Below are 20,088 nucleotides of genomic sequence, written 5' to 3' on the forward strand. Positions count from 1 at the left end.
AATTAAAATAATACAAACAGGAATTTCGGACACAACCTTGCATACAGGTTCAATAAAGTACAGGACACATGGGCTTCAGAGATGTTTTTTTTTTAAAGTATCAATGAGATCTACAAAGAATTCCACATTTGAACAAGGTTGGGGAAAGGAAGTAGTAGGCAAGGAACAGTTAAAAGATAAAGATCCAAAAAAGAACAGTTCAGTTTACTTATGCTTGAAGTTTGGTCATATCCAAATGAGAAAAGCAGGATTCATGTTGTGAATGGGTTACTAACTTGCAAGGAAGAAAAAGGAATAGATAGAGTGGTGCAAAATAGTAACAGTGAGTTGGTGAAAGAAGGTGCACTAAAATGAACTCTGCAGAATAAGACAACCAGAAGCAACAAAATAAAATTGGTAATGAGTTACATGGTAGGCTGAATAAGCAATTGGCTGAGTGAATCAGATGAGAGCAAAGGCTCAATTATAGTCAATTAAATAAGCCAATGCTTAAAAACAGTAAAATGTGGAACTAATCTGTTGGCAAAATCAATCTATTAAATGACAAATGGAATAACTAATTTAGGAAGTAAAGGCACATTCCTAGCCATTGAAAGAGTTCTAAACTGTGCAAAGGTCAAAGAAAGCTAGATGCTCTGAAGACTCTCTTTTACTGGTGAGCTGCTGTTGCTGAAGGAAGAGCAGCAGATTTGAGCATTCAAGGGACCTGGGGATTTATACAATTTGCCTCCAGAAGTATTAATACTTTCAAGAGATGTGTGACTGTGTGGTTGAGGTACTAGACTGGATCCTGGTGCAATTCCTGGCTTTGCTACAGAGTTCTGTGTGATCTTGGGCAAATCACTTCATCTCTGTAGATCAGGTCCTGGAGTCAATATCACATCCCAGGACCTCAGTGTAGATACAGTCTGTGAAGCACTTGGATATGATAGTGATAGTAGTCATATAAATACCTAAATGGAAAGGTTCATGGGCTGAGACCTTGAGCACAATTTCCACCACTGCGGAGAGCATTGATTAGTCTAAAAACAATCCCAAGAAAAGCTGTGTAAAATATAATCCATGTTTGGAGCCTGGAAGGCATGCAAACAAACAACATTTTCCTGGTCTATTCATGCTCATAGTAGTAATTCTGCTTGCTTCTGTATGTGTATGGTATGTGCAAATTAAGACACAAAAGAAAACACTCAATTCTTCTCAAAACTCCTTTCATGTCTTCTAGCAAGTAGTTTTCCCCTGGTACTGAACCTGTCGGTATACCAGTCTATTCCCAAATACCAAGCTCCCTTCAAGCAAACTCCAGAAACTCAAAGCCATTCATCTCACTTGTGCTGCAGTCTCTTGCATTGCAAACTTCCCTTCCACCAGCCCCTAATGAATGCAGTTCTCACTTAGTGGGCTTTTGCAGATCAGCTTTCAGATAAAAGTTTTTATTTCCCCCGCTCTCTATGGACATGCTCCTACTACCACAGAAGTCAATGATAAATTTCCCATTGACTTCAGTGGTGTTGGCATTATATAGACATAGCTGTGTGTTCACTCCCTACATTTGCACAGATACATTAGAGATACCACAATCTCCATTCCCCATGTAAATATTAGTCTACAGTGACTCGCTACCATGTTGGTTATCTTTGGTTCTGCCTTTCCTTTCTTGCATTAGATATTTTCAAATCTATTGGTAAATGTCTTCTACCTGTGTGCAATATTTTGTGTCTTTAAATAGTAAACCATAAGAGTACTTATCCAGAGGTTGAAAGTCCTGACATTACTGATGGCATTTTCCTGTTTTTCCCCCCAAAAACATGTTTGAGCAATTTTTAGAGACTGCAGTTTGTCTTCTAGATTAAATGTGTCTACTAGCTCCACGAAGGGACTAGCTACATATCATATGGTGCATACAAAAATGACAGTTTATTTCTTTTGCAAGCATCTAAATTAAGCACTGAAGCACTAAAATAAGCAACACATCAATAAAGTTTTGTTTGAAAAACTCAATTACATTTCTACAAATTATAAATTTGACCTAATGAGTGGCTTCTGCAGATACATGGCAATATCTACGTATAATCTTACAGCAGGGTTCACCAGGTGGTGCTGTTACACATAGGCTTCAAAGTTTTTTTTTTCTTTGAGCTTGTCTACACAGCACATTTTGTGGGATAAGCTAGGGTGCAAGCCTACAGTGCACCAGCTTGGTGCACAGTAATGTCCTGTGTGGACACTGCTACCGCACACTAAAGGTCTCGGAGTGTGCCTTAGCACACTGTGATTTCAGGTAGTAGCATGACGAGCTGTACTCCAGAACTTTCACTGCACTGTAGCAGTGTCCACACAGGATGTGACTATATGGCATGGTGTGTAATTAGATTCACACTCTAGCTTGTTGTGCAGTAACATGCAGTGTAGGCAAGCCCTTCATGGGGTGAGCAAGTTCTGATGCTTGGAAAAACTTGCTGGGGTGGTGTTAGCTTTGGATTTTGCAAAGGTGCATGTAGAGTCAGCTTTGGAAGAAAGAGCTGTACAAAGCGCAAGAGGATTTGCTCTTTCCCATGGGCTATGATCAGAGTCAACTTTTAAGTCAGTCATTTGTTGGGAACCAGGCTTTGGTGTTGACCAGAAATTCCTGGAAGAAAGGATTGGCCTGTATGCTGTCTGACCATCTTATTTCAGGATTCATTTATGTAAATACAACAGGTTACACTTAAAATATAGCCAGACTTTGCATTACTGCTTTCTCCAGGTAGCCAACCTGTAAAGCCCTGGACATCTGCTACTGTGTGGCAGAGAGGAGAAACTGGTGTCGGAAGAAGAGGAAATAGTATAATTAATTAACATAGCTCCATAATATGTAACTGTTTATACTTTTCAGAGTAGCAGCCGTGTTAGTCTAAGGTGCCACAAGTACTCCTTTTCTTTTTGTTTATACTTTGTATCTATTCAGCATATTTAATATATATTCATTCATGGCATACATACTTACGATGTGTTGCATTATGATCAATCTTTATTCCAACATGTGGCAAATCAAGCCTGAATTGTACATTAAAATAATGGCCTCATAGATATAATTTTGGGTCCAAAAGACTCAAAATGTGACATTTTCTTTTAAGATTAATTTTATAACAACTGAAGGAAATAAAATGCACACATAGTCATGTCCACTTTTGTACATAAAAATTGTGTCATGACTCAAATACATAGGTCATCTTTCACCTGAAACTTACCATGCGAAAAATGTTTTAGGGCACAGGAAATGGTATAATCAGAACTAGCAGAATATGCTGAGTCAACTCTCATATTATTTACCAAGTTGTGGCAGTGTTTTATACCATACCACTGCTATCAGGATCCTGGGCAAAGGTAGGTGGGACTAGTTGCAGGAGCTTGGTAGGGAAGAAAAACTGTCATGATTCAGAGTCCGTATCAGGGTCAATGGTCAGGCCAAAGGGCAGAGCTGGAGACAGGTCAAGCATGGTCAATGGTCAATACAACTTATCAGGGTCCATGTGGGTGTTCCAGGGTTCAAGCAGGAGTCAAAGTCCAAGTCATGTCCAAGGTCAACAGTGGGAATTCAGGAACAGGGGCAGGGTGGTTGTGGCAGCTAGCTAGTGATCTGTGTTATTGCCTGGACACTTCTTGGAATGCCCCTTGGGTTGGTATAGGTCAGGGAGCCAATTAGGCACCATGAAGCTGCTGTCTGTTGGTAGGTCCCTGAGGTGGGACTTCAGAGATTCATAGATTCATAGATACTAAGGTCAGAAGGGACCACTCTGATCATCTAGTCCGACCTCCTGGACAGCGCAGGCCACAGAATCTCACCCACCCACTCCTATGAAAACCCTCACCTATGTCTGAGCTATTGAAGTCCTTAAATCATGGTTTAAAGACTTCAAGGAGCAGAGAAGCCTCCCTCAAGTCAACCATGCCCCATGCTACAGAGGAAGGCGAAAAACCTCCAGGGCCTCTCCAATCTGCCCTGGAGGAAAATTCCTTCCCAACCCCAAATATGGCAATCAGCTAAACCCTGAGCATATGGGCAAGATTCACCAGCCAGATACTACAGAAAATTCTTTCCTGGGTAACTCAGATCCCATCCATCTAATATCCCATCTCAGGGGATTAGTCCTATTTACCCTAAATATTTAAAGATCAATTACTTACCAAAATCCCATTATCCCAACACTTCCTGTTGTCTGTGCCTGCAGCAGGTAATGGGTAGGGGAGTGAGATCTGGTTATAATTGTTGCTGGGTGGCAGCGTGGAGGTGTTTGCTCCCTGAGAATTCTGCTAGTTTGGATTTGAGACTTACTAGGCCTTAATTATTCTCTGCTCTACGGGTTTGTCTGGGTGAGCTGTATGGAAACCTGCCATGAGGTCAAGGACATGGACCTGGGAAACTGGTTCCTAGGTTTGCCACAGCCCTCCCAGTTCACAAGGTAGCAGAGAGACCCCTGTTCAATTTTTAAGTCCAGCATTTCATGGACCTCATACTCATTGTGACCTGGGACCTGCACTGTGGCGGAAGGTAGGAAGTGTTGTGTTTGATGTGCAAAGGGGTTGGTGATGTATAGCTTCAATAGAGAAATGTGAAACACCTTGAAGGATCTTGGTAGTTGGAGCTGAATGGTTACTGGGTTGATCAGCCTGCTGGTTGGGTATGGGCTTTGGTACTACTGGCTTAGTTTGCAACAGCATCAGTCTGTGTGGAGGTGTTGTGCAGAAAGCCCCACCTTCTGTTCCACAGCAAATGGTGGGCCTTCTAGATGCTGACAGTCTGCATGTTGGTTGTAATCCTTCTTGGTATTTTCAAGATGTCTTAATTTCCTCCTTGGACTCATGGATTTGATGGACCCATTCAGAAGTTGTGGGGTTTGTAGAGGTGGTGGGTACAGTCAGGTGGAGAGTGAGGTGGAACTTGAAGTTCACATAAAAAGGGCTTGTCCTGGTGGAGACATGGACAGCGTAGTTATAGGTGAACTCTGCTTAGGACAAGAGGGCTGCACAATTATTCTGATGGTAATTCATAAAGCATCTCAGGTATTGCTCTAAAACCTGATTAACTCTCTCACACTGTTTCTTCATTTGTGAGTGGTAAATGAAGGATTTATAAGCATGGTCTCCAAGCAATTGTAGAGTTTTGTGCCAAAATCATGACATGAATTGTGGAGTGTGGTCAGATGTGATCTGTTCAGGGAGTCCATGGAAACAGATGATGTGTCATCAGGAGCTATTTCTGGGAGATGCATGATGGAGTGGAGCTGTGAGCTGTTTTGGTTAGTTGATTTTGGTTAGTTGAAATTGCACTGTGAGGATGACTGTGTGCCTGTCAGATACAGGGAGCACACTATAAAATGTAGAGTAAATACTGCCCAGGGTTTAGACGGTCTTTCTGGAGGCATTAAGATGTCAAGGAACTTTGTGTGTGGCTTCTTGGTGTAAGTGCATAGCTCACAGGAATCAACGTAGCTGTGGACTGTTGCACACATCCAGGGCCACCAGAAGGAGTGGGCACCCAAGTGATAAGTCTTGAGGCACTCAAAGTGCCTGGCTAATGGAGCATCGTGACACAGCCATAGCATCTCCCTTTAGGGGTATCCTAATAGAAGGTATATGTTGCACTTGACATAGAGCAAGCCATCTTGCTTACTGGCCTCATGGTCAGTAATGTCCTTAAAGTCCCTGGGGAGAAACACCTCCTTCCCAGCAGAATGGATTAGGGAAAGAAGTCTTGGGAAATGGCAGCATTCACAAAGTTAGAGGGTTTGATGATTCATGGAAGCTCTGTGCTGTAGTGATCGTACTCAGGGAGGTATTCCCATTTCAGGACAGAGCATCGACTGCCTTGCTCTGGGGTCCTGGGTGATAGCTAAAGGTAAAATCAAAGTGTGTGAAGAACAGGACCCATTGAAAGAGTTTTTGTCATTGCCTTTATCTTATGAAGGTATTCCAAGTTTTTATGATCAGTGTACATCTGTATTGGGTGTTTTGGCACCTTCAAGGTTATGGCACCATTCCCCAAAGGTGGCTTTGATTGCTAGAAGTTCCTATTTAAAATGTCATAATTTTGTTCTGCTGGTGTGCGTTTCTGAGAATAGTAGGCACAAGGGAACAGATGATGTTGCGGGCCATATCTTTGGGAAAGTATTGCTCTGATTGCAACATTGGCTGTATTGGTCTTGATGATGAAGGCCTGCATTGTAACACATATATAAACACAGGGTTCCATTTTTGTTTTTAACATAAAGAATTGGGGCCCTAGCAGGGGAGGTGGAGGGATAGATAAATCCCTTGGCCAGATTCTCCTGAGGACAGGATTGCAAAGTGGCCAGCTCCAGGTCCAACATGGTATAGGTGCAGCTGAAAGATATCTTGGCTCCAGGTTGCAGCTCAACTGGACAATCATAGTCATGGTACAGTGGTAGGGCACCCATATTCTTCTTCTCAAAAACATCCATGGAGACATGCTACATGGCGGGAAGAACAGCAACTGGTTTTGATGGGGGTCCCAGCTACAGCACGGCCTGGAACCACGGCTCTTTTGTGGCATCCTGGACTCAGGCTGGAGAGATGTATCTTGAAGCCTAGTTTCATGTGGTGGTACACACAGGCAAACTTGCTAATAGAATTCAGAGTAGAAACTGACTCTCTGTTCACACCAAAGGACATGCAGGTTGTGAGTGGCCAGCCATGAGATGCTGAGAATTATGGAGGAGTGTGGCAAGTTCATAGATATTAAGGTCAGAAGGGAACATTATGATCATCTAGTCTGACCTCCTGCACAATGCAGGCTACAGAATCTCACCCACCCACTCCTGCAATAAACCTCTCACCTATGTCTGAACTATTGAAGTCCTCAAATCATGGTTTAAAGACTTCAAGGAGCAGAGAATCCTGCAGCAAGTGACCCATGCCCCATGCTACAGAGGAAGGCGAAAAACCTCCAGGGCCTCTTCCAATCTGCCCTGGAGGAAAACTTCTTCCTGACCCCAAATATGGCAATCAGCTGAACCCTGAGCATATGTGCAAGATTCACCAGCCAGATACCCAGGAAAGAATTCTCTGTAGTAACTCAGATTCCACCCCATCTAACATCCCATCACAGGCCATTGGGCCTATTTACCATGAATATTTAAAGATCAATTAATTGCCAAAATCATATTATCCCATCATACCATCTCCTCCATAAACTTATCGAGTTTAATCTTAAAGCCAGATAAGTCTTTTGCCCCCACTGCTTCCCTTGGAAGGCTATTCCAAAACTTCACTCCTCTGATGGTTAGAAACCTTTGTCTAATTTCAAGTCTAAACTTCCCATAGTCCTGGATAACAACTTCTATTTCTAGTGTTACTGGGCCTGAAGATAAGAGTGCGTCATCTATAGTCTCTATGAGGTCGGTGGCCATTTTTTGCTGTAGCAGGATGCCCAAGGCTTGTGCCATATTGGTGTCTATGAAATTGTCCACAACACCAGAGTCACAAATATTCTCTGCAGGGTATTTGTTGTGGTTTCACTGGGATGTGCTGGCAAACCTGGTCTTGTAAGTGCGATGGAGACTCACTGTGCCTTGGACATGCTTCAGTAAGAAGTGGGGGGGGGAAGGGAGGCAGAGATGGATATCCCAGGGTCTGCCCAGGCTGGTCTTCCTTACTGGGCCTGGACTTGGTCATTTTCCAACTTTTTCTGTGAGAGAGCCTGAGACTTGCAGCTGACGAGCTGTGTCAGATTCTCTATAGTAGAAACACAAACCATGGTGTCAGCGACAGTCCCTCTTCTTGGAGGTCACAGGATAACAGACCATGTTGAATTGCATTGCTTCTGAGACTAAGCTGGAGATACGTACTGGGGAACATTGAATAGATGGTGGCACAGTCCCCCCCCTCTCTCTTTGCTTCATTGTGCAGCCTGTTCTCAAAGCATATAGTGAGGTTGATGAAGACATCTAGGTGGGTCACAGTTTCCATGTGGGTAGCTCATCTTTGCTTACTTCATATGGTCCCCACTGAACTGGTAGATCTGAACTGTTTCATTCCACTCTGTATTGTGGTGAGTCACCCAAAGTGGGCTGTTTAAGAGGTGGCTGATCCTTGTCCTTGCTGTAGTTTTTGCAGGGCTGCTTTGACTGAATGGTGGGTGGTGGGGCTCATTGAGAAGGCCTGGAGGAATGAGTCCCAGTTCAGCAGTGTCAGATTCTGTTTCATTAGTGGCAAAGCACAATCCAGAGCCACTCCTGTCAGGAGACTGATTATAAGTCCTACTTTGGTCTGGTCAGTGGGGGTAGAACTGGGAGAGAAACAGCAGGCAACATAGGTTGAGGGAAATGCCTAAATTTTTGGCAGTCCCCATTGAAATGCTATGGGAGGGGGACTGTTAACCTGTGGCATGGGTGCATAGTCAAAGCACATGCCTGGAGCATTTTGTTCTCATCTCATGATCGGGCAACCTGCTCTCACGGTGTCTGGGTCTTGGTAGCATACTGTGCTAGTTGGGCCCATAGTGCAGTGTTTTCCTCAAGTAGCTGGATAGTCTGCACATTCAGGGCCTGGTTCTTAGATGAGAGATGCACAACTTGGGCCCAAAACAGGGAAAGATCCTCCTTGGGGCTGGCAAGTTGTTCAAGCACGCCTTTTGGGACATGCTTGGTAGGAGTACCCCATTGCCTCAATGTCCCATAGGGCCAGCCTTCTCACAGGTTACAGTGGTCCAGATAAACTGTCAGGATCCCAGGTAAAGATAGGTGGGACTTGTGGCAGGAGTACAGCAGGCAGGATCAACTGCTGGAGTTTGGAAACAATGTCAGGGGCTATAGTGTAGTTCAACATAAGAACAAAGAATGACCATACTGGGTCAGACCAAAGATCCATCCAGCCCAGTATCCTGTCTACTGACAGTGGCCAATGCCAGGTGCCCCAGAGGGAGTGAACCTAACAGGTAATGATCAATTGATCTCTCTCCTGCCATCCAGCTCCATCCTCTGACAACAGAGGCTAGGAACACCATTCCTTACCCATCCTGGCTAATAGCCATTAATGGACTTAGCCTCCATGAATTTATCTAGTTCTCTTTTAAACCCTGTTATAGTCCTAGCCTTCACAACCTCCTCAGGCAAGAAGTTCCCCAGGTTGACTGTGCGCTGTGTGAAGACTTCTTTTTATTTGTTTTAAACCTGCTGCCCATTAATTTCATTTGGTGACCCCTAGCTTTTATATTATGGGAACAAGTAAATAACTTTTTCTTATTCACTTTCTCCAAACCACTCATGATTTTATAGACCTCTATCATATCCCCCCTTAGTTTCCTCTTTTCCAAGCTGAAAAATCCTAGCCTCTTTAATCTCTCCTCATATGGGTTCTCTTCCAAACACCTAATAATTTTAGTTGCCCTTCTCTGAACCTTTTCTAATGCCAGTATATCTTTTTTGAGATGAGGAGACCACATTTGTATGCAGTATTCAAGATGTGGGCATACCATGGATTTATATAATGGCAATAAGATATTATCTGTCTTATTCTCTATCACTTTTTTATAGATTCCTAACATCCTGTTTGCTTTTTTGACTGCCTTTGCACAATGCATGGACGTCTTCAGAAAACTGTCCACAATGACTCCTACCCACAATGACAAGCTAAGGATCAGGCTGAAGGGCAGAGAGAAGACAGGTTGGAGATCAGGCTGAGGGTCAATATCAGGTATCAGGGTCCATGTCAGTGTTCCGGGGTTCAAGTGAGAGTCAAGGTCCAAGTCAGAGACCAGGTCAATACCAGGAGTTCAGGAACAAAGAATGCAGGGTGGTCATGGCAGCTAGTGACCAGTGATACCTGGATGCTTCCTGGAATGCCTTTTGGGTTTATATAGGGCAGGGAGCCATTTAGGTGTCACAAGGCTGCTGTCTGTTGAACCCCTTGAAGAGGTGGGACTTCATATGGTCTGTGCCTATAGTGGGTCATGGGTAGGGGAGTGAGAGTTAGTTGCCGCTGATACTGAGTGGCAGTGTGGTGATGTTTGTTGCTTAGCATTTGCCCAGGTTTGAGACTTGCTGGGCCTTACAACTGCTGAAAGCACATGTTGCTAATTTAACAAGTATTAATAGCTTTATAGGTTGCACTGTCCCATTCTGTGGCAAGAACTGCATGTTTGGGAGACAGACCTCTTCTGCACACCTTTAAAATGTACACTTAAGAGGCTCAGCCTAAACCTTGTCCAAGCAAACAAGGTTCTGTGTTATATTTAGCTATCATGTAATTTAAGATTCTGCAGCAAATATACCCACCTAGCTGCACAGGGAAAATGATTAAAAATGAAACTTCTCCCATAAATATCAATTCAATGTTAATGCATACTGCCTTCAGCAGGCATCCACTGTACAGCATAAATCCTGGGGCTGTATTTCATTTCTGTAACCTTTCAATAAGCAGAATAGGAATGAAAGGGAAAAAGTATATGATGCCAGAAAAGCAGCATATATTATATTTAATTATTCCTCATTAGGACTTACTTATATACCAACAATTCTGTACCATGCCCACTTTAGATAGTACAGAAATACTAGTTTGTCTGGGTTTTTTTTTCAGTAGAAATACAGCATATGCTTCATGAATCCATAACAGATGCTACAGTTTGTCAAGCCACATCAGTAGTCAGTGACCTCATCCTTTGTTTCATGTACACTTGATGCATCTCCATTTCAGGAAGGAATGGTAAGGCATAGGAGCTTGCAACACAATATCCCAGCATGGTTTTCAGAACTAAAATCCTAAAAAACCAATGGTATAAAAGCCATTGTAAAATCCAACAAGCAGTAACTTTATAAATACAATTGTGCTGTCACAGTTTCAGGCCCCACTCCTGTATGTTTCTTGGCAATACAAAATACACCATTTAAAGCTGTAATGGTATCAATTTTATTGCACAGAGATCACTCCTTCTCAGACAATAATCCCTTGCTAGTATCTAATGCATGTGTTAATCCCAGTTGATTTCTGAATGGCTGTAATGGGTTTCAGTCCTTGAAAAAGATTTAGCCACTGCACAAATTTAACATTTCATCCTTCTATGGGTATATGTATGACAACTTTTCCACTTCTGCAAGAATGTTTATTTTACTATTTTTTTTATTTACAGAGGTGGGTGCAGCAGTATGGCATTCAGACTGGCAGCCATAAAAGTAGCAGTAAGATGCGCTCTTTTGATTTTGCCCTTATTTAAAATAAAAGGAACAGGAGAAGAAAATACTATCTGTATCTAATCTTCAGCAGATGTAATTTGCAACTGGGTAAAGGGCTGCTTCAGCCCTCAGCACAAGACCCAGGCACCACTTGAGACCCAGTGAAGCCCAGAGGGAAATGAGATCCAAATACTGGGAACCCTAAATCCAAATAACAGCCTTTCCATATGTTCCTAGTGGGCACAGTAAATATGACATGGAGATCCAGCATACGAGATACAAAATATCTCTTCTGTTTGATGTTTGATGGTTTTGTGTAAATATTCCAAGTACAATGCAGAAGAATCTTTCAGCATATTTATTTATTTTATTAATTATTCCTCATTAGGACTTACTTATATACCAACAATTCTGTAGCAACAATTCTGCAGCAAGTTGCATATTGTGATTTCAGCAGATACTTACAAGTATTTCTGTTAATGTTATTCCTAATCCCATTTTAAAGCAGAATCAGAGTACCTTCAGAGAAGACAAATATTAGGGAGCCATTTTGCATTTGTAACCCATATTGAGTTACCTTAAACTAAAGCCATGTTTCAATATAATTCCAGATGTGTTTAGATATATCTGAATCCTGATGATGGCCCAGGTTCGGAAAGAGGGAGAAGTTCCAAGGAAGTCAATGGGAGATGCCTTCACTTATCATAGGGCTGAATTAGATTCTAAGTATTGAAGCTACCATCCACTCTCAGGCCTAGATCCAGCTGTGAACATGTGATAATTATTGAACACTATGCAGCTCTGATCGCATAAAGACACTTAAAGAATTGAGAACTAAGTGCATGGTTCCCCCAGGCTGCTGAATTTTACCCTAAAGCATATACTGCTCTTGATCTGCTATACAGATTCTATGGCTACATTATTTGTTAAGGACAGTCATGCACCAAATTATGACTATCTCTGGCCTTATTCTTTCTTGACATCTCTAGGCTGTCACACTGCCAGTTACCACTTTGGGGTTGGTTCAAAGAATGCACTGTACTGTAGATGCTGACAGGGGGAGGTGAATTTTCTTCAGATAAAATGTAAGCTAAAGTCCATTCTGACCATTTAAAGGTCTGTTCCAATGACACTTTTCAAAAAGAGAGAGAGAACTCGCAAGCCATAGCTAACATTTCCTTTCTTAATAAAACTATATCAAAAGATATCTGTTAGTTGCTGAGCACATAATGGATACTTTAACTACACAACCACTGCACTATCAATGCCTAGATCATCCTTTAAAAATAATTATATTTACCTTAGAAGTAAAATTAGTATGATTATTCATGCAGAATAAATACTGCAATCATAAAATGCTGTAAATTACATGGAACAGACATAAAACAACATTGCATTGAATTAATGCTTATCTTATAGGTAGAGCTGGTAGTACCAACATTAGTTCCATTATGATCCTGTTTTCAGTTGCTTATAACTTTGCTAAACAAACAATTAAGGCTGAAATTTTCCATGCTGGGATCTGACTGAATCTGAACTTTGGGGGAAAGTTTCAGCTAACATGGTTCAGTTATTTCAGTGAATGAGGTTAGGGGAAAATGCTTGGGTTTTGTTTGTTTGTTTTGTTTTTATTTTTCCTCCCATGTTAAAAGAACTCTTACAATTGTTTTGTTGAGAAGATCAAATGCCTTCATAATTTGGAGCAGAGACTTGAAATTTGATGACAGGTGGGGATTGGAAAAGGGATGGGGGGGGTGCGCGCAGAGAGGTGTGCTAACATGCGCACACTCCTTCTCTGGCTCTAAGAAGATGGTAGAAGAGAAGACAAACAGTCTGAGATTGCATTAGTGTCAATGTTCCCTCTAATTTTTGAGAGGCCGTGCGCAAAAAATTTCTTCTGTGTAAATTGTTGTGCTTCTGTGCAAATTTTTGTGCACGCTGTGTTTCACCGTGTGCATGGGGTTTAGAATCTGTATGCATGCGCACAGCTTAGAGGGAACAGTGATTAGTATCTCTACAGAGTCTACCTCTTGGAGACTGCACTGACCGGAGGAGGTCCTTGGAAGTTCTGCTTAACGGTACTGTGCTAACAGGAAGAACCAGAAGCACCATGCAGATACCCCTGGCATCTCACAGATGATTGAGGGAGAGGGTGAGGAACCTGTCAGGTATGGGAGGCAGGCTGACAGCTTTTCCTTCAGGGAAGCAAATCACACCCAACAACTGGACGCTGTGGGAAAATCTCTGTGAGGGGATCCATGTGATATTTCCTCCCCAGGGATCCCTTCCATAGGAGAAAATGATCAGGAGCCCTGTGTGGATACTGCTATTTGGTTTCATTAATTTGCAAATATGTCCTAGATATGAAATGAAAAATAAGCAGGGAGAAACAGTTCAAAACTTGTGAGAATTCAAACTTGTATTTGTAATATTAGTTCAGAAAATCAAACTATTCTAAACCATGGTTTGTCTCAATGGTACCTAAAAATCAACTAATATGAGTCATTCAAGGTAATACATTTATCATTATCAGAAAATACCAGAGCTTAGAGAATATCAATATTGGTGAACTGCACTCCCATCCAAAACCCATGTTATTTGGCACCAGTTAGGAGGTAAAGAAAATGATTTACATAAGATTTTTGTAGAGGGTTGCACATTGACCACTGATAACACTTAAAAAGAAAAATAACAAACCTGAGAAAAAACTGCACATGAAAACATTGACAACATATATGATCCAATTCATCCTCTGCTTGATAATGATCCAATAAGAGATAAATGTTGATTTCTATTAAGTGAGAAATGTTTCTGACATCCCTCTTAGTGTTTAGGGAAAAATATCACTTGAGGCTCTCCATTTTACTGATTCTCTAAAGAAGCAAGCACAGAAACAGAAGGCAGAGAAGTATGAATAACAAAAAGTATTACTATATTGGATGTCTCTGTTCAACACAAGATTTAGAGAAAAACACAATACTTATTCCTTTGATGGGGGTCAAAGAATTGAGTACCTGTCAGGAAAAACAGGTCATCCTCTGACATTAAGCTCCAGTTTTGAAAATGTTACAGCTTAATAAGACTGCTGATTGTTGGGGGCTGTAGAAGAGGAGGGAAGCAAAGTCATTATGTTAGTTTTAAAAAGCCATGGCCTGCAATATTTTAATTATGATTGTATTTTCCATTAGCAAAGTGTTAATCAGCTATCATTAGTTTAAGTGTATAAAAAGTGAGCAAAACACCAAAGATAATAAGTTATAAATGTGTATAAATTCAAGGAAGCATCTTATTCAGTAGAAGCAACCTGGGCTGAAAAGGACCAGGACTGTTCATGAAAAAGAACCCTACAAGTCACAATTTTTATCAGGGAAACCATAGTGATGACAAACTATAGCCTTAAGTTTAACTATTAGTCTGCATATTAGAAGAGAAGGTTAGAGGACTGGAGAACCAGGCTTCAACCCTGCATTGCATTAGAGAAAATGAAGATTTTCTGGATAGAAGTCAGTGTTTGGTTCTGGAAGCAAAATATGCTGAAGAATCAGAGTGCAGTGCAGAACGGCAAAGAGTATTGGGAGCGCGTGACCTCCAGAAGAAGAAAGAGGAGAATCTATGTACTCCCAATGCAGATAGAGGTGTGAAACTGTTTTGAGGCTCTCTCCACAGGTACTACTACAGAGAAGGAATTGGAAGAGCCCTCTGAGGAAAGGTATTAGGAGACCCCATCGGCTGGAAGGCATGGGATGCATTGCCCTAGGATGGGGGTTCCATGACCACTACTCCCAAGAAGAGGAGACGGATGGTGGTGGTGGGGGACTCCCTCCTAAGGGGGACAGAATCATCCATCTGCTGACCAGTCCGGGAGACTCAAAGTGTGCTGCTTGCCAGGAGCTAGAATCCAGGATGTGACGGAATGTTTTCCGAGACTGATCAAGACCTCGGACCGCTACCCCTTCCTACTTCTGCACATGGGCACCAATGATACTGCCAGGAATGACCTTGAGTGGATCACTGCAGACTAGGTGGCTCTGGGAAGAAGGATAAAGGAGTTTGAGGTGCAAGCCATGTTCTCATCCATCCTTCCTGTTGAAGGAAAAGGCCCAGGTAGGGACCATCGAATTGTGGAGGTGAATGTGTGGTTATGCAGGTGGTGTTGGAGAGAGGGCTTTGGATTTTTTGACCAGGGGATGTTGTTTGGGGAAGAGGGATTGCTAGGAAGAGATGGGATCCACCTAGCGAAGAGAGGGAAGAGCATCTTCTCAGGGAGGCTTGCTAACCTCGTGAGGAGGGCTTTAAACTAGGTTTGCTGGGGGAGGTGACCTAAGCCCAGAGGTAAGTGGGGGAGTGGGATACTGAGAGGAAACACAAGGAGAGGGTACAAGATGGGAAACCTCCTGATTCATACTGAGAAAGTAGGGCAATCAGCTAGTTTTCTTAAGTGCATGTACACCAATGCAAGAAGTCTGGGAAACAAGCAGGAAGAATTGGAAGTCCTGGCACATTCAAGGAACTATGATGTGACTGGAATAACAGAAACTTGGTGGGGCAGTTCACATGACTGGAGCACTGTCATGAATGAGTATAAACTGTTCAGGAAGGACAGCTACAGGAGGAAAGGTGGAGGAGTTGCATTGTATGTAGGAGAGCAGTATGATTACTCAGAGCTCCAGTTTGAAACTGGAGAAAAGCCTGTTGAGAGTCTTTGGGTTAAGTTTAGAGGTGAGAGCAACAAGGGTGATGTCATGGTGGCAGTGTGCTGTAGACCACCGGATCAGAAGGATGAGGTAGATGAGGCTTTTTTGGACAACTAACTGAAGTCTCCAGATCACAGGCCCTGGTTCTAATGGGGGACATCTTTCACCACTGCGGGCTGCTCACCTACTCCCCATGCTGTGTTGCTCAGTGCAGCAATCTCCAAAAACTTCCTGGATTGTCTGTGCACTGCTGTATTGCTCTCCCAGAAGATGTCAGGGTGATTGAACAGGTTAAGGACTATTTAGAAAAGCTGGACATGCACAAGTCCATGGTCCAGATCTAATGTGTCCAGGGGTGCTGAGGGAGTTGGCTGATGTGATTGCAGAGCCATTGGCCGTTATCTTTGAAAATGTGTGGCAATCGGGGGAGGTCCTGGACAATTGGAAAAAGGCAAATATAGTGCCCATATTTAAAAAAGGAAAAAAAGAGAACACGGGGAACTACAGATTCTCTTCAGTCCCCCACACAATCATGCAGCAGGTCCTCAAGGAATACATTTTGAAGCACTTGGAGGAGAGGAAGGTGATCAGGAACAGTCAACATGGATTCACCAACGGCAAGTCATGCCTGACCAACCTGATTGCCTTCTATGATGAGATAACTGGCTCTGTGGATATGGGGAAAGCAGTGGATGTGATATATCTTGACTTTAGCAAAGCTTTTGATATGGCCACCCACAGTATTCTTGCCAGGAAGTTAAAAAAGTATGGATTGGATGAATGGACTATAGGGTGTACAGAAAGCTGGCTAGATTGTTGGGCTCAACGGGTAGTCCATCACCAGTACTTAGCTATACAAATTAACATAAGGCCATTTGCTTGTTCATCCACCATTCATAGTACATTTCAAAGAGATGAATACTGAGAAATCTCATGTTTACAATTCATTTACATGATAGGATGTTCTTTTGACCTCTGAATTATCAGAATACATCATAGAATTATAGAATATCAGGGTTGGAAGGTGTCATAAATATAAAGGGAAGGGTAATCACTTTTCTATCCACAGTACTATAAAATCCCTCCTGGCCAGAGGCAAAACCCTTTCACCTGTAAAGGGTTAAGAAGCTAAGATAACCTCGCTGGCACCTGACCAAAATGACCAATGAGGAGACCAGATACTTTCAAAGCTGGAGGGGGGGGGGGGAAGTGAGACAAAGAGTCGGTCTGTCTGTCTGTGTGATGCTTTTGCTGGGAACAGATCAGAAATGCTCTTCAGAACTCCTGTAAAAAGTTAGTAAGTAATGTAGCTAGAAATGCATTAGATTTCTTTTGTTTAATGGCTGGTAAAATATCTGTGCTGAATGGAATGTATATTCTTGTTTTTGTGTCTTTTTGTAACTTAAGGTTTTGCCTAGAGGGATTCTCTGTTTTGAATCTGATTACCCTGTAAGATATTTACCATCCTGATTTTACAGAAGTGATGCTTTTACTTTTCTTTTAATTAAAATTCTTCTTTTAAGATCCTAATTGCTTTTTCATTGTTCTTTAGATCCAAGGGTTTGGGTCTGTAAAAAGAAAAGGAGTACTTGTGGCACCTTAGAGACTAACAAATTTATTAGAGCATAAGCTTTCGTGAGCTACAGCTAACTTCATCGGATGCATTTGGTGGAAAAAACAGAGGAGAGATTTATACACACACACACACAGAGAACATGAAACAATGGGTTTATCATACACACTGTAAGGAGAGTGATCACTTAAGATAAGCCATCACCAGCAGCGGGGGGGGGGGGGAAGGAGGAAAACCTTTCATGGTGACAAGCAAGGTAGGCTAATTCCAGCAGTTAACAAGAATATCAGAGGAACAGTGGGGTAGGGTGGGGGGGGGAGAAATACCATGGGGAAATAGTTTTACTTTGTGTAATGACTCATCCATTCCCAGTCTCTATTCAAGCCTAAGTTAATTGTATCCAGTTTGCAAATTAATTCCAATTCAGCAGTCTCTCGTTGGAGTCTGTTTTTGAAGCTTTTTTGTTGAAGGATAGCCACTCTTAGGTCTGTGATCGAGTGACCAGAGAGATTGAAGTGTTCTCCAACTGGTTTTTGAATGTTATAATTCTTGACGTCTGATTTGTGTCCATTCATTCTTTTACGTAGAGACTGTCCAGTTTGGCCAATGTACATGGCAGAGGGGCATTGCTGGCACATGATGGCATATAACACATTGGTAGATGCGCAGGTGAATGAGCCTCTGATAGTGTGGCTGATGTGATTAGGCCCTATGATGGCATCCCCTGAATAGATATGTGGACAGAGTTGGCAACGGGCTTTGTTGCAAGGATAGGTTCCTGGGTTAGTGGTTCTGTTGTGTGGTGTGTGGTTGCTGGTGAGTATTTGCTTCAGATTGGGGGGCTGTCTGTAAGCAAGGACTGGCCTGTCTCCCAAGATCTGTGAGAGTGATGGGTCATCCTTCAGGATAGGTTGTAGATCCTTGATGATGCGTTGGAGAGGTTTTAGTTGGGGGCTGAAGGTGATGGCTTTGGGTCTGTGTTCACCTATGCAAATTGGTGAGGATTTTTATCAAGCCTTCCCCAGGAAAGGGGGTGTAGGGCTTGGGGGGATATTTTGGGGGAAAGACGTCTCCAAGTGGGCTCTTTTCTTGTTCTTTATTTAACATGCTCGGTGGTGGCAGCATAGGGTTCAAGGACAAGGCAAAGTTTGTACCTTGAGGAAGTTTTTAACCTAAGCTAGTAAGAATAAACTTAAGGGGTCTTTCATGCAGGTCCCCGCATCTGTACCCTAGAGTTCAGAGTGGGCAAGAAACATTAACAAAAGGGACCTCAGGAGGTCATCTAGTCCAACCCCCTGCTCAAAACTGGACCAATCCCCAACTAAATCATCCCAGCCAGGGCTTTGTCAATCCTGATCTCAAAAACCTCTGAGGAAGGAGATTCCACCATCTCCCTAGGAAACCCATTCCAGTGCTTCAGCACCCTCTTAGTGAAAAAGGTTTTCCTAATATCCAACCTAAACCTCCTCCACTGCAACTTGAGACCATTACTCCTTGTTCTGTCATCTGGTACTACTGAGAACAGTCTAGATCCATCCTCTTTGGAACCCCCTTTCAGATAGTTGAAAACAGCTCTCAAATCCCCCCTCATTCTGCTCTTCTGCAGACTAAATAATCCCAGTTCCCTCAGCAAAAAGAAAAGGAGTACTTGTGGCACCTTAGAGACTAACAAATTTATTTGAGCATAAGCTTTTGTGAGCTACAGATCACTTCATTGGATGCATGCCTTCTTAATCTTTCCCTGTTTGCTGTATAGGATGTTGATGAGGTGGTTCTGCAGTTTCCGTTGTAGCTCACAAAAGCTTATGCTCAAATAAATTTGTTAGTCTCTAAGGTGCCACAAGTACTCCTTTTCTTTTTGTGGATACAGGCAACAGGCTGCTACTCAGTTCCCTCAGCCTCTCCTCATAGGTCATGTGCTCCAGATCCGTAATCATTTTTGTTGCCCTCCGCTGGACTTTCCAATTTTTCCACCTTCTTCTTATAGAGTAGGGCTCAAAACTGGACACAGTACTCCAGGTGACATAGACAGGGACTGTTGATTACATTGTCTACCTGACTCATACATGTGTAAATACACAAAAACACAAACATTATCTCCTCACATATCTTTTGAGGGTTATTTATTTTGCAGGACGTTTAACCCTTTCTAGACATGTGTTACAGGGGCATTTAGGATCTCTTTATGCTGATCTGGCCATTTTACGAAGTGTAAAGGGGCTGGAGCAGAGGTGAGTATCTGGCTGCTAGAGAAATATGCTTGTTGAAAGCCATCTGGGTTTTTTTCACCATCAGAAATGCTCCTTTTCCTATTGTCTAATTAATGGCCTGTAGGAGAAGAAAATCATTATCCCTGTAGGGTAGAAAGTACACCACATATCTATGTGTTTGATGTGGTGAAAAATGTACCTTGCAGTGTGAAAATACCTGGAAAGAAGATAGAGAAATATGAATTGCTACTTCTTCTTCTCTACAAAATGAATGTAAGAATGTAACCCTCACTACATTTGTACAATCATTCCAAAAACATAGATGCAACACATTCTCAAAGAGCTATTAATAGTAAAAATACCACATGAGATGCTGGGTTTCCTTGCAAAATTACAACATCCAGTGATATGAGTGACCTTTTCTACTATTAGACAGCACTTAAAGA

This window comes from Dermochelys coriacea, chromosome 2 (genome assembly GCF_009764565.3).
Source record: "Dermochelys coriacea isolate rDerCor1 chromosome 2, rDerCor1.pri.v4, whole genome shotgun sequence".
Lineage (NCBI taxonomy): Eukaryota > Metazoa > Chordata > Testudines > Dermochelyidae > Dermochelys > Dermochelys coriacea.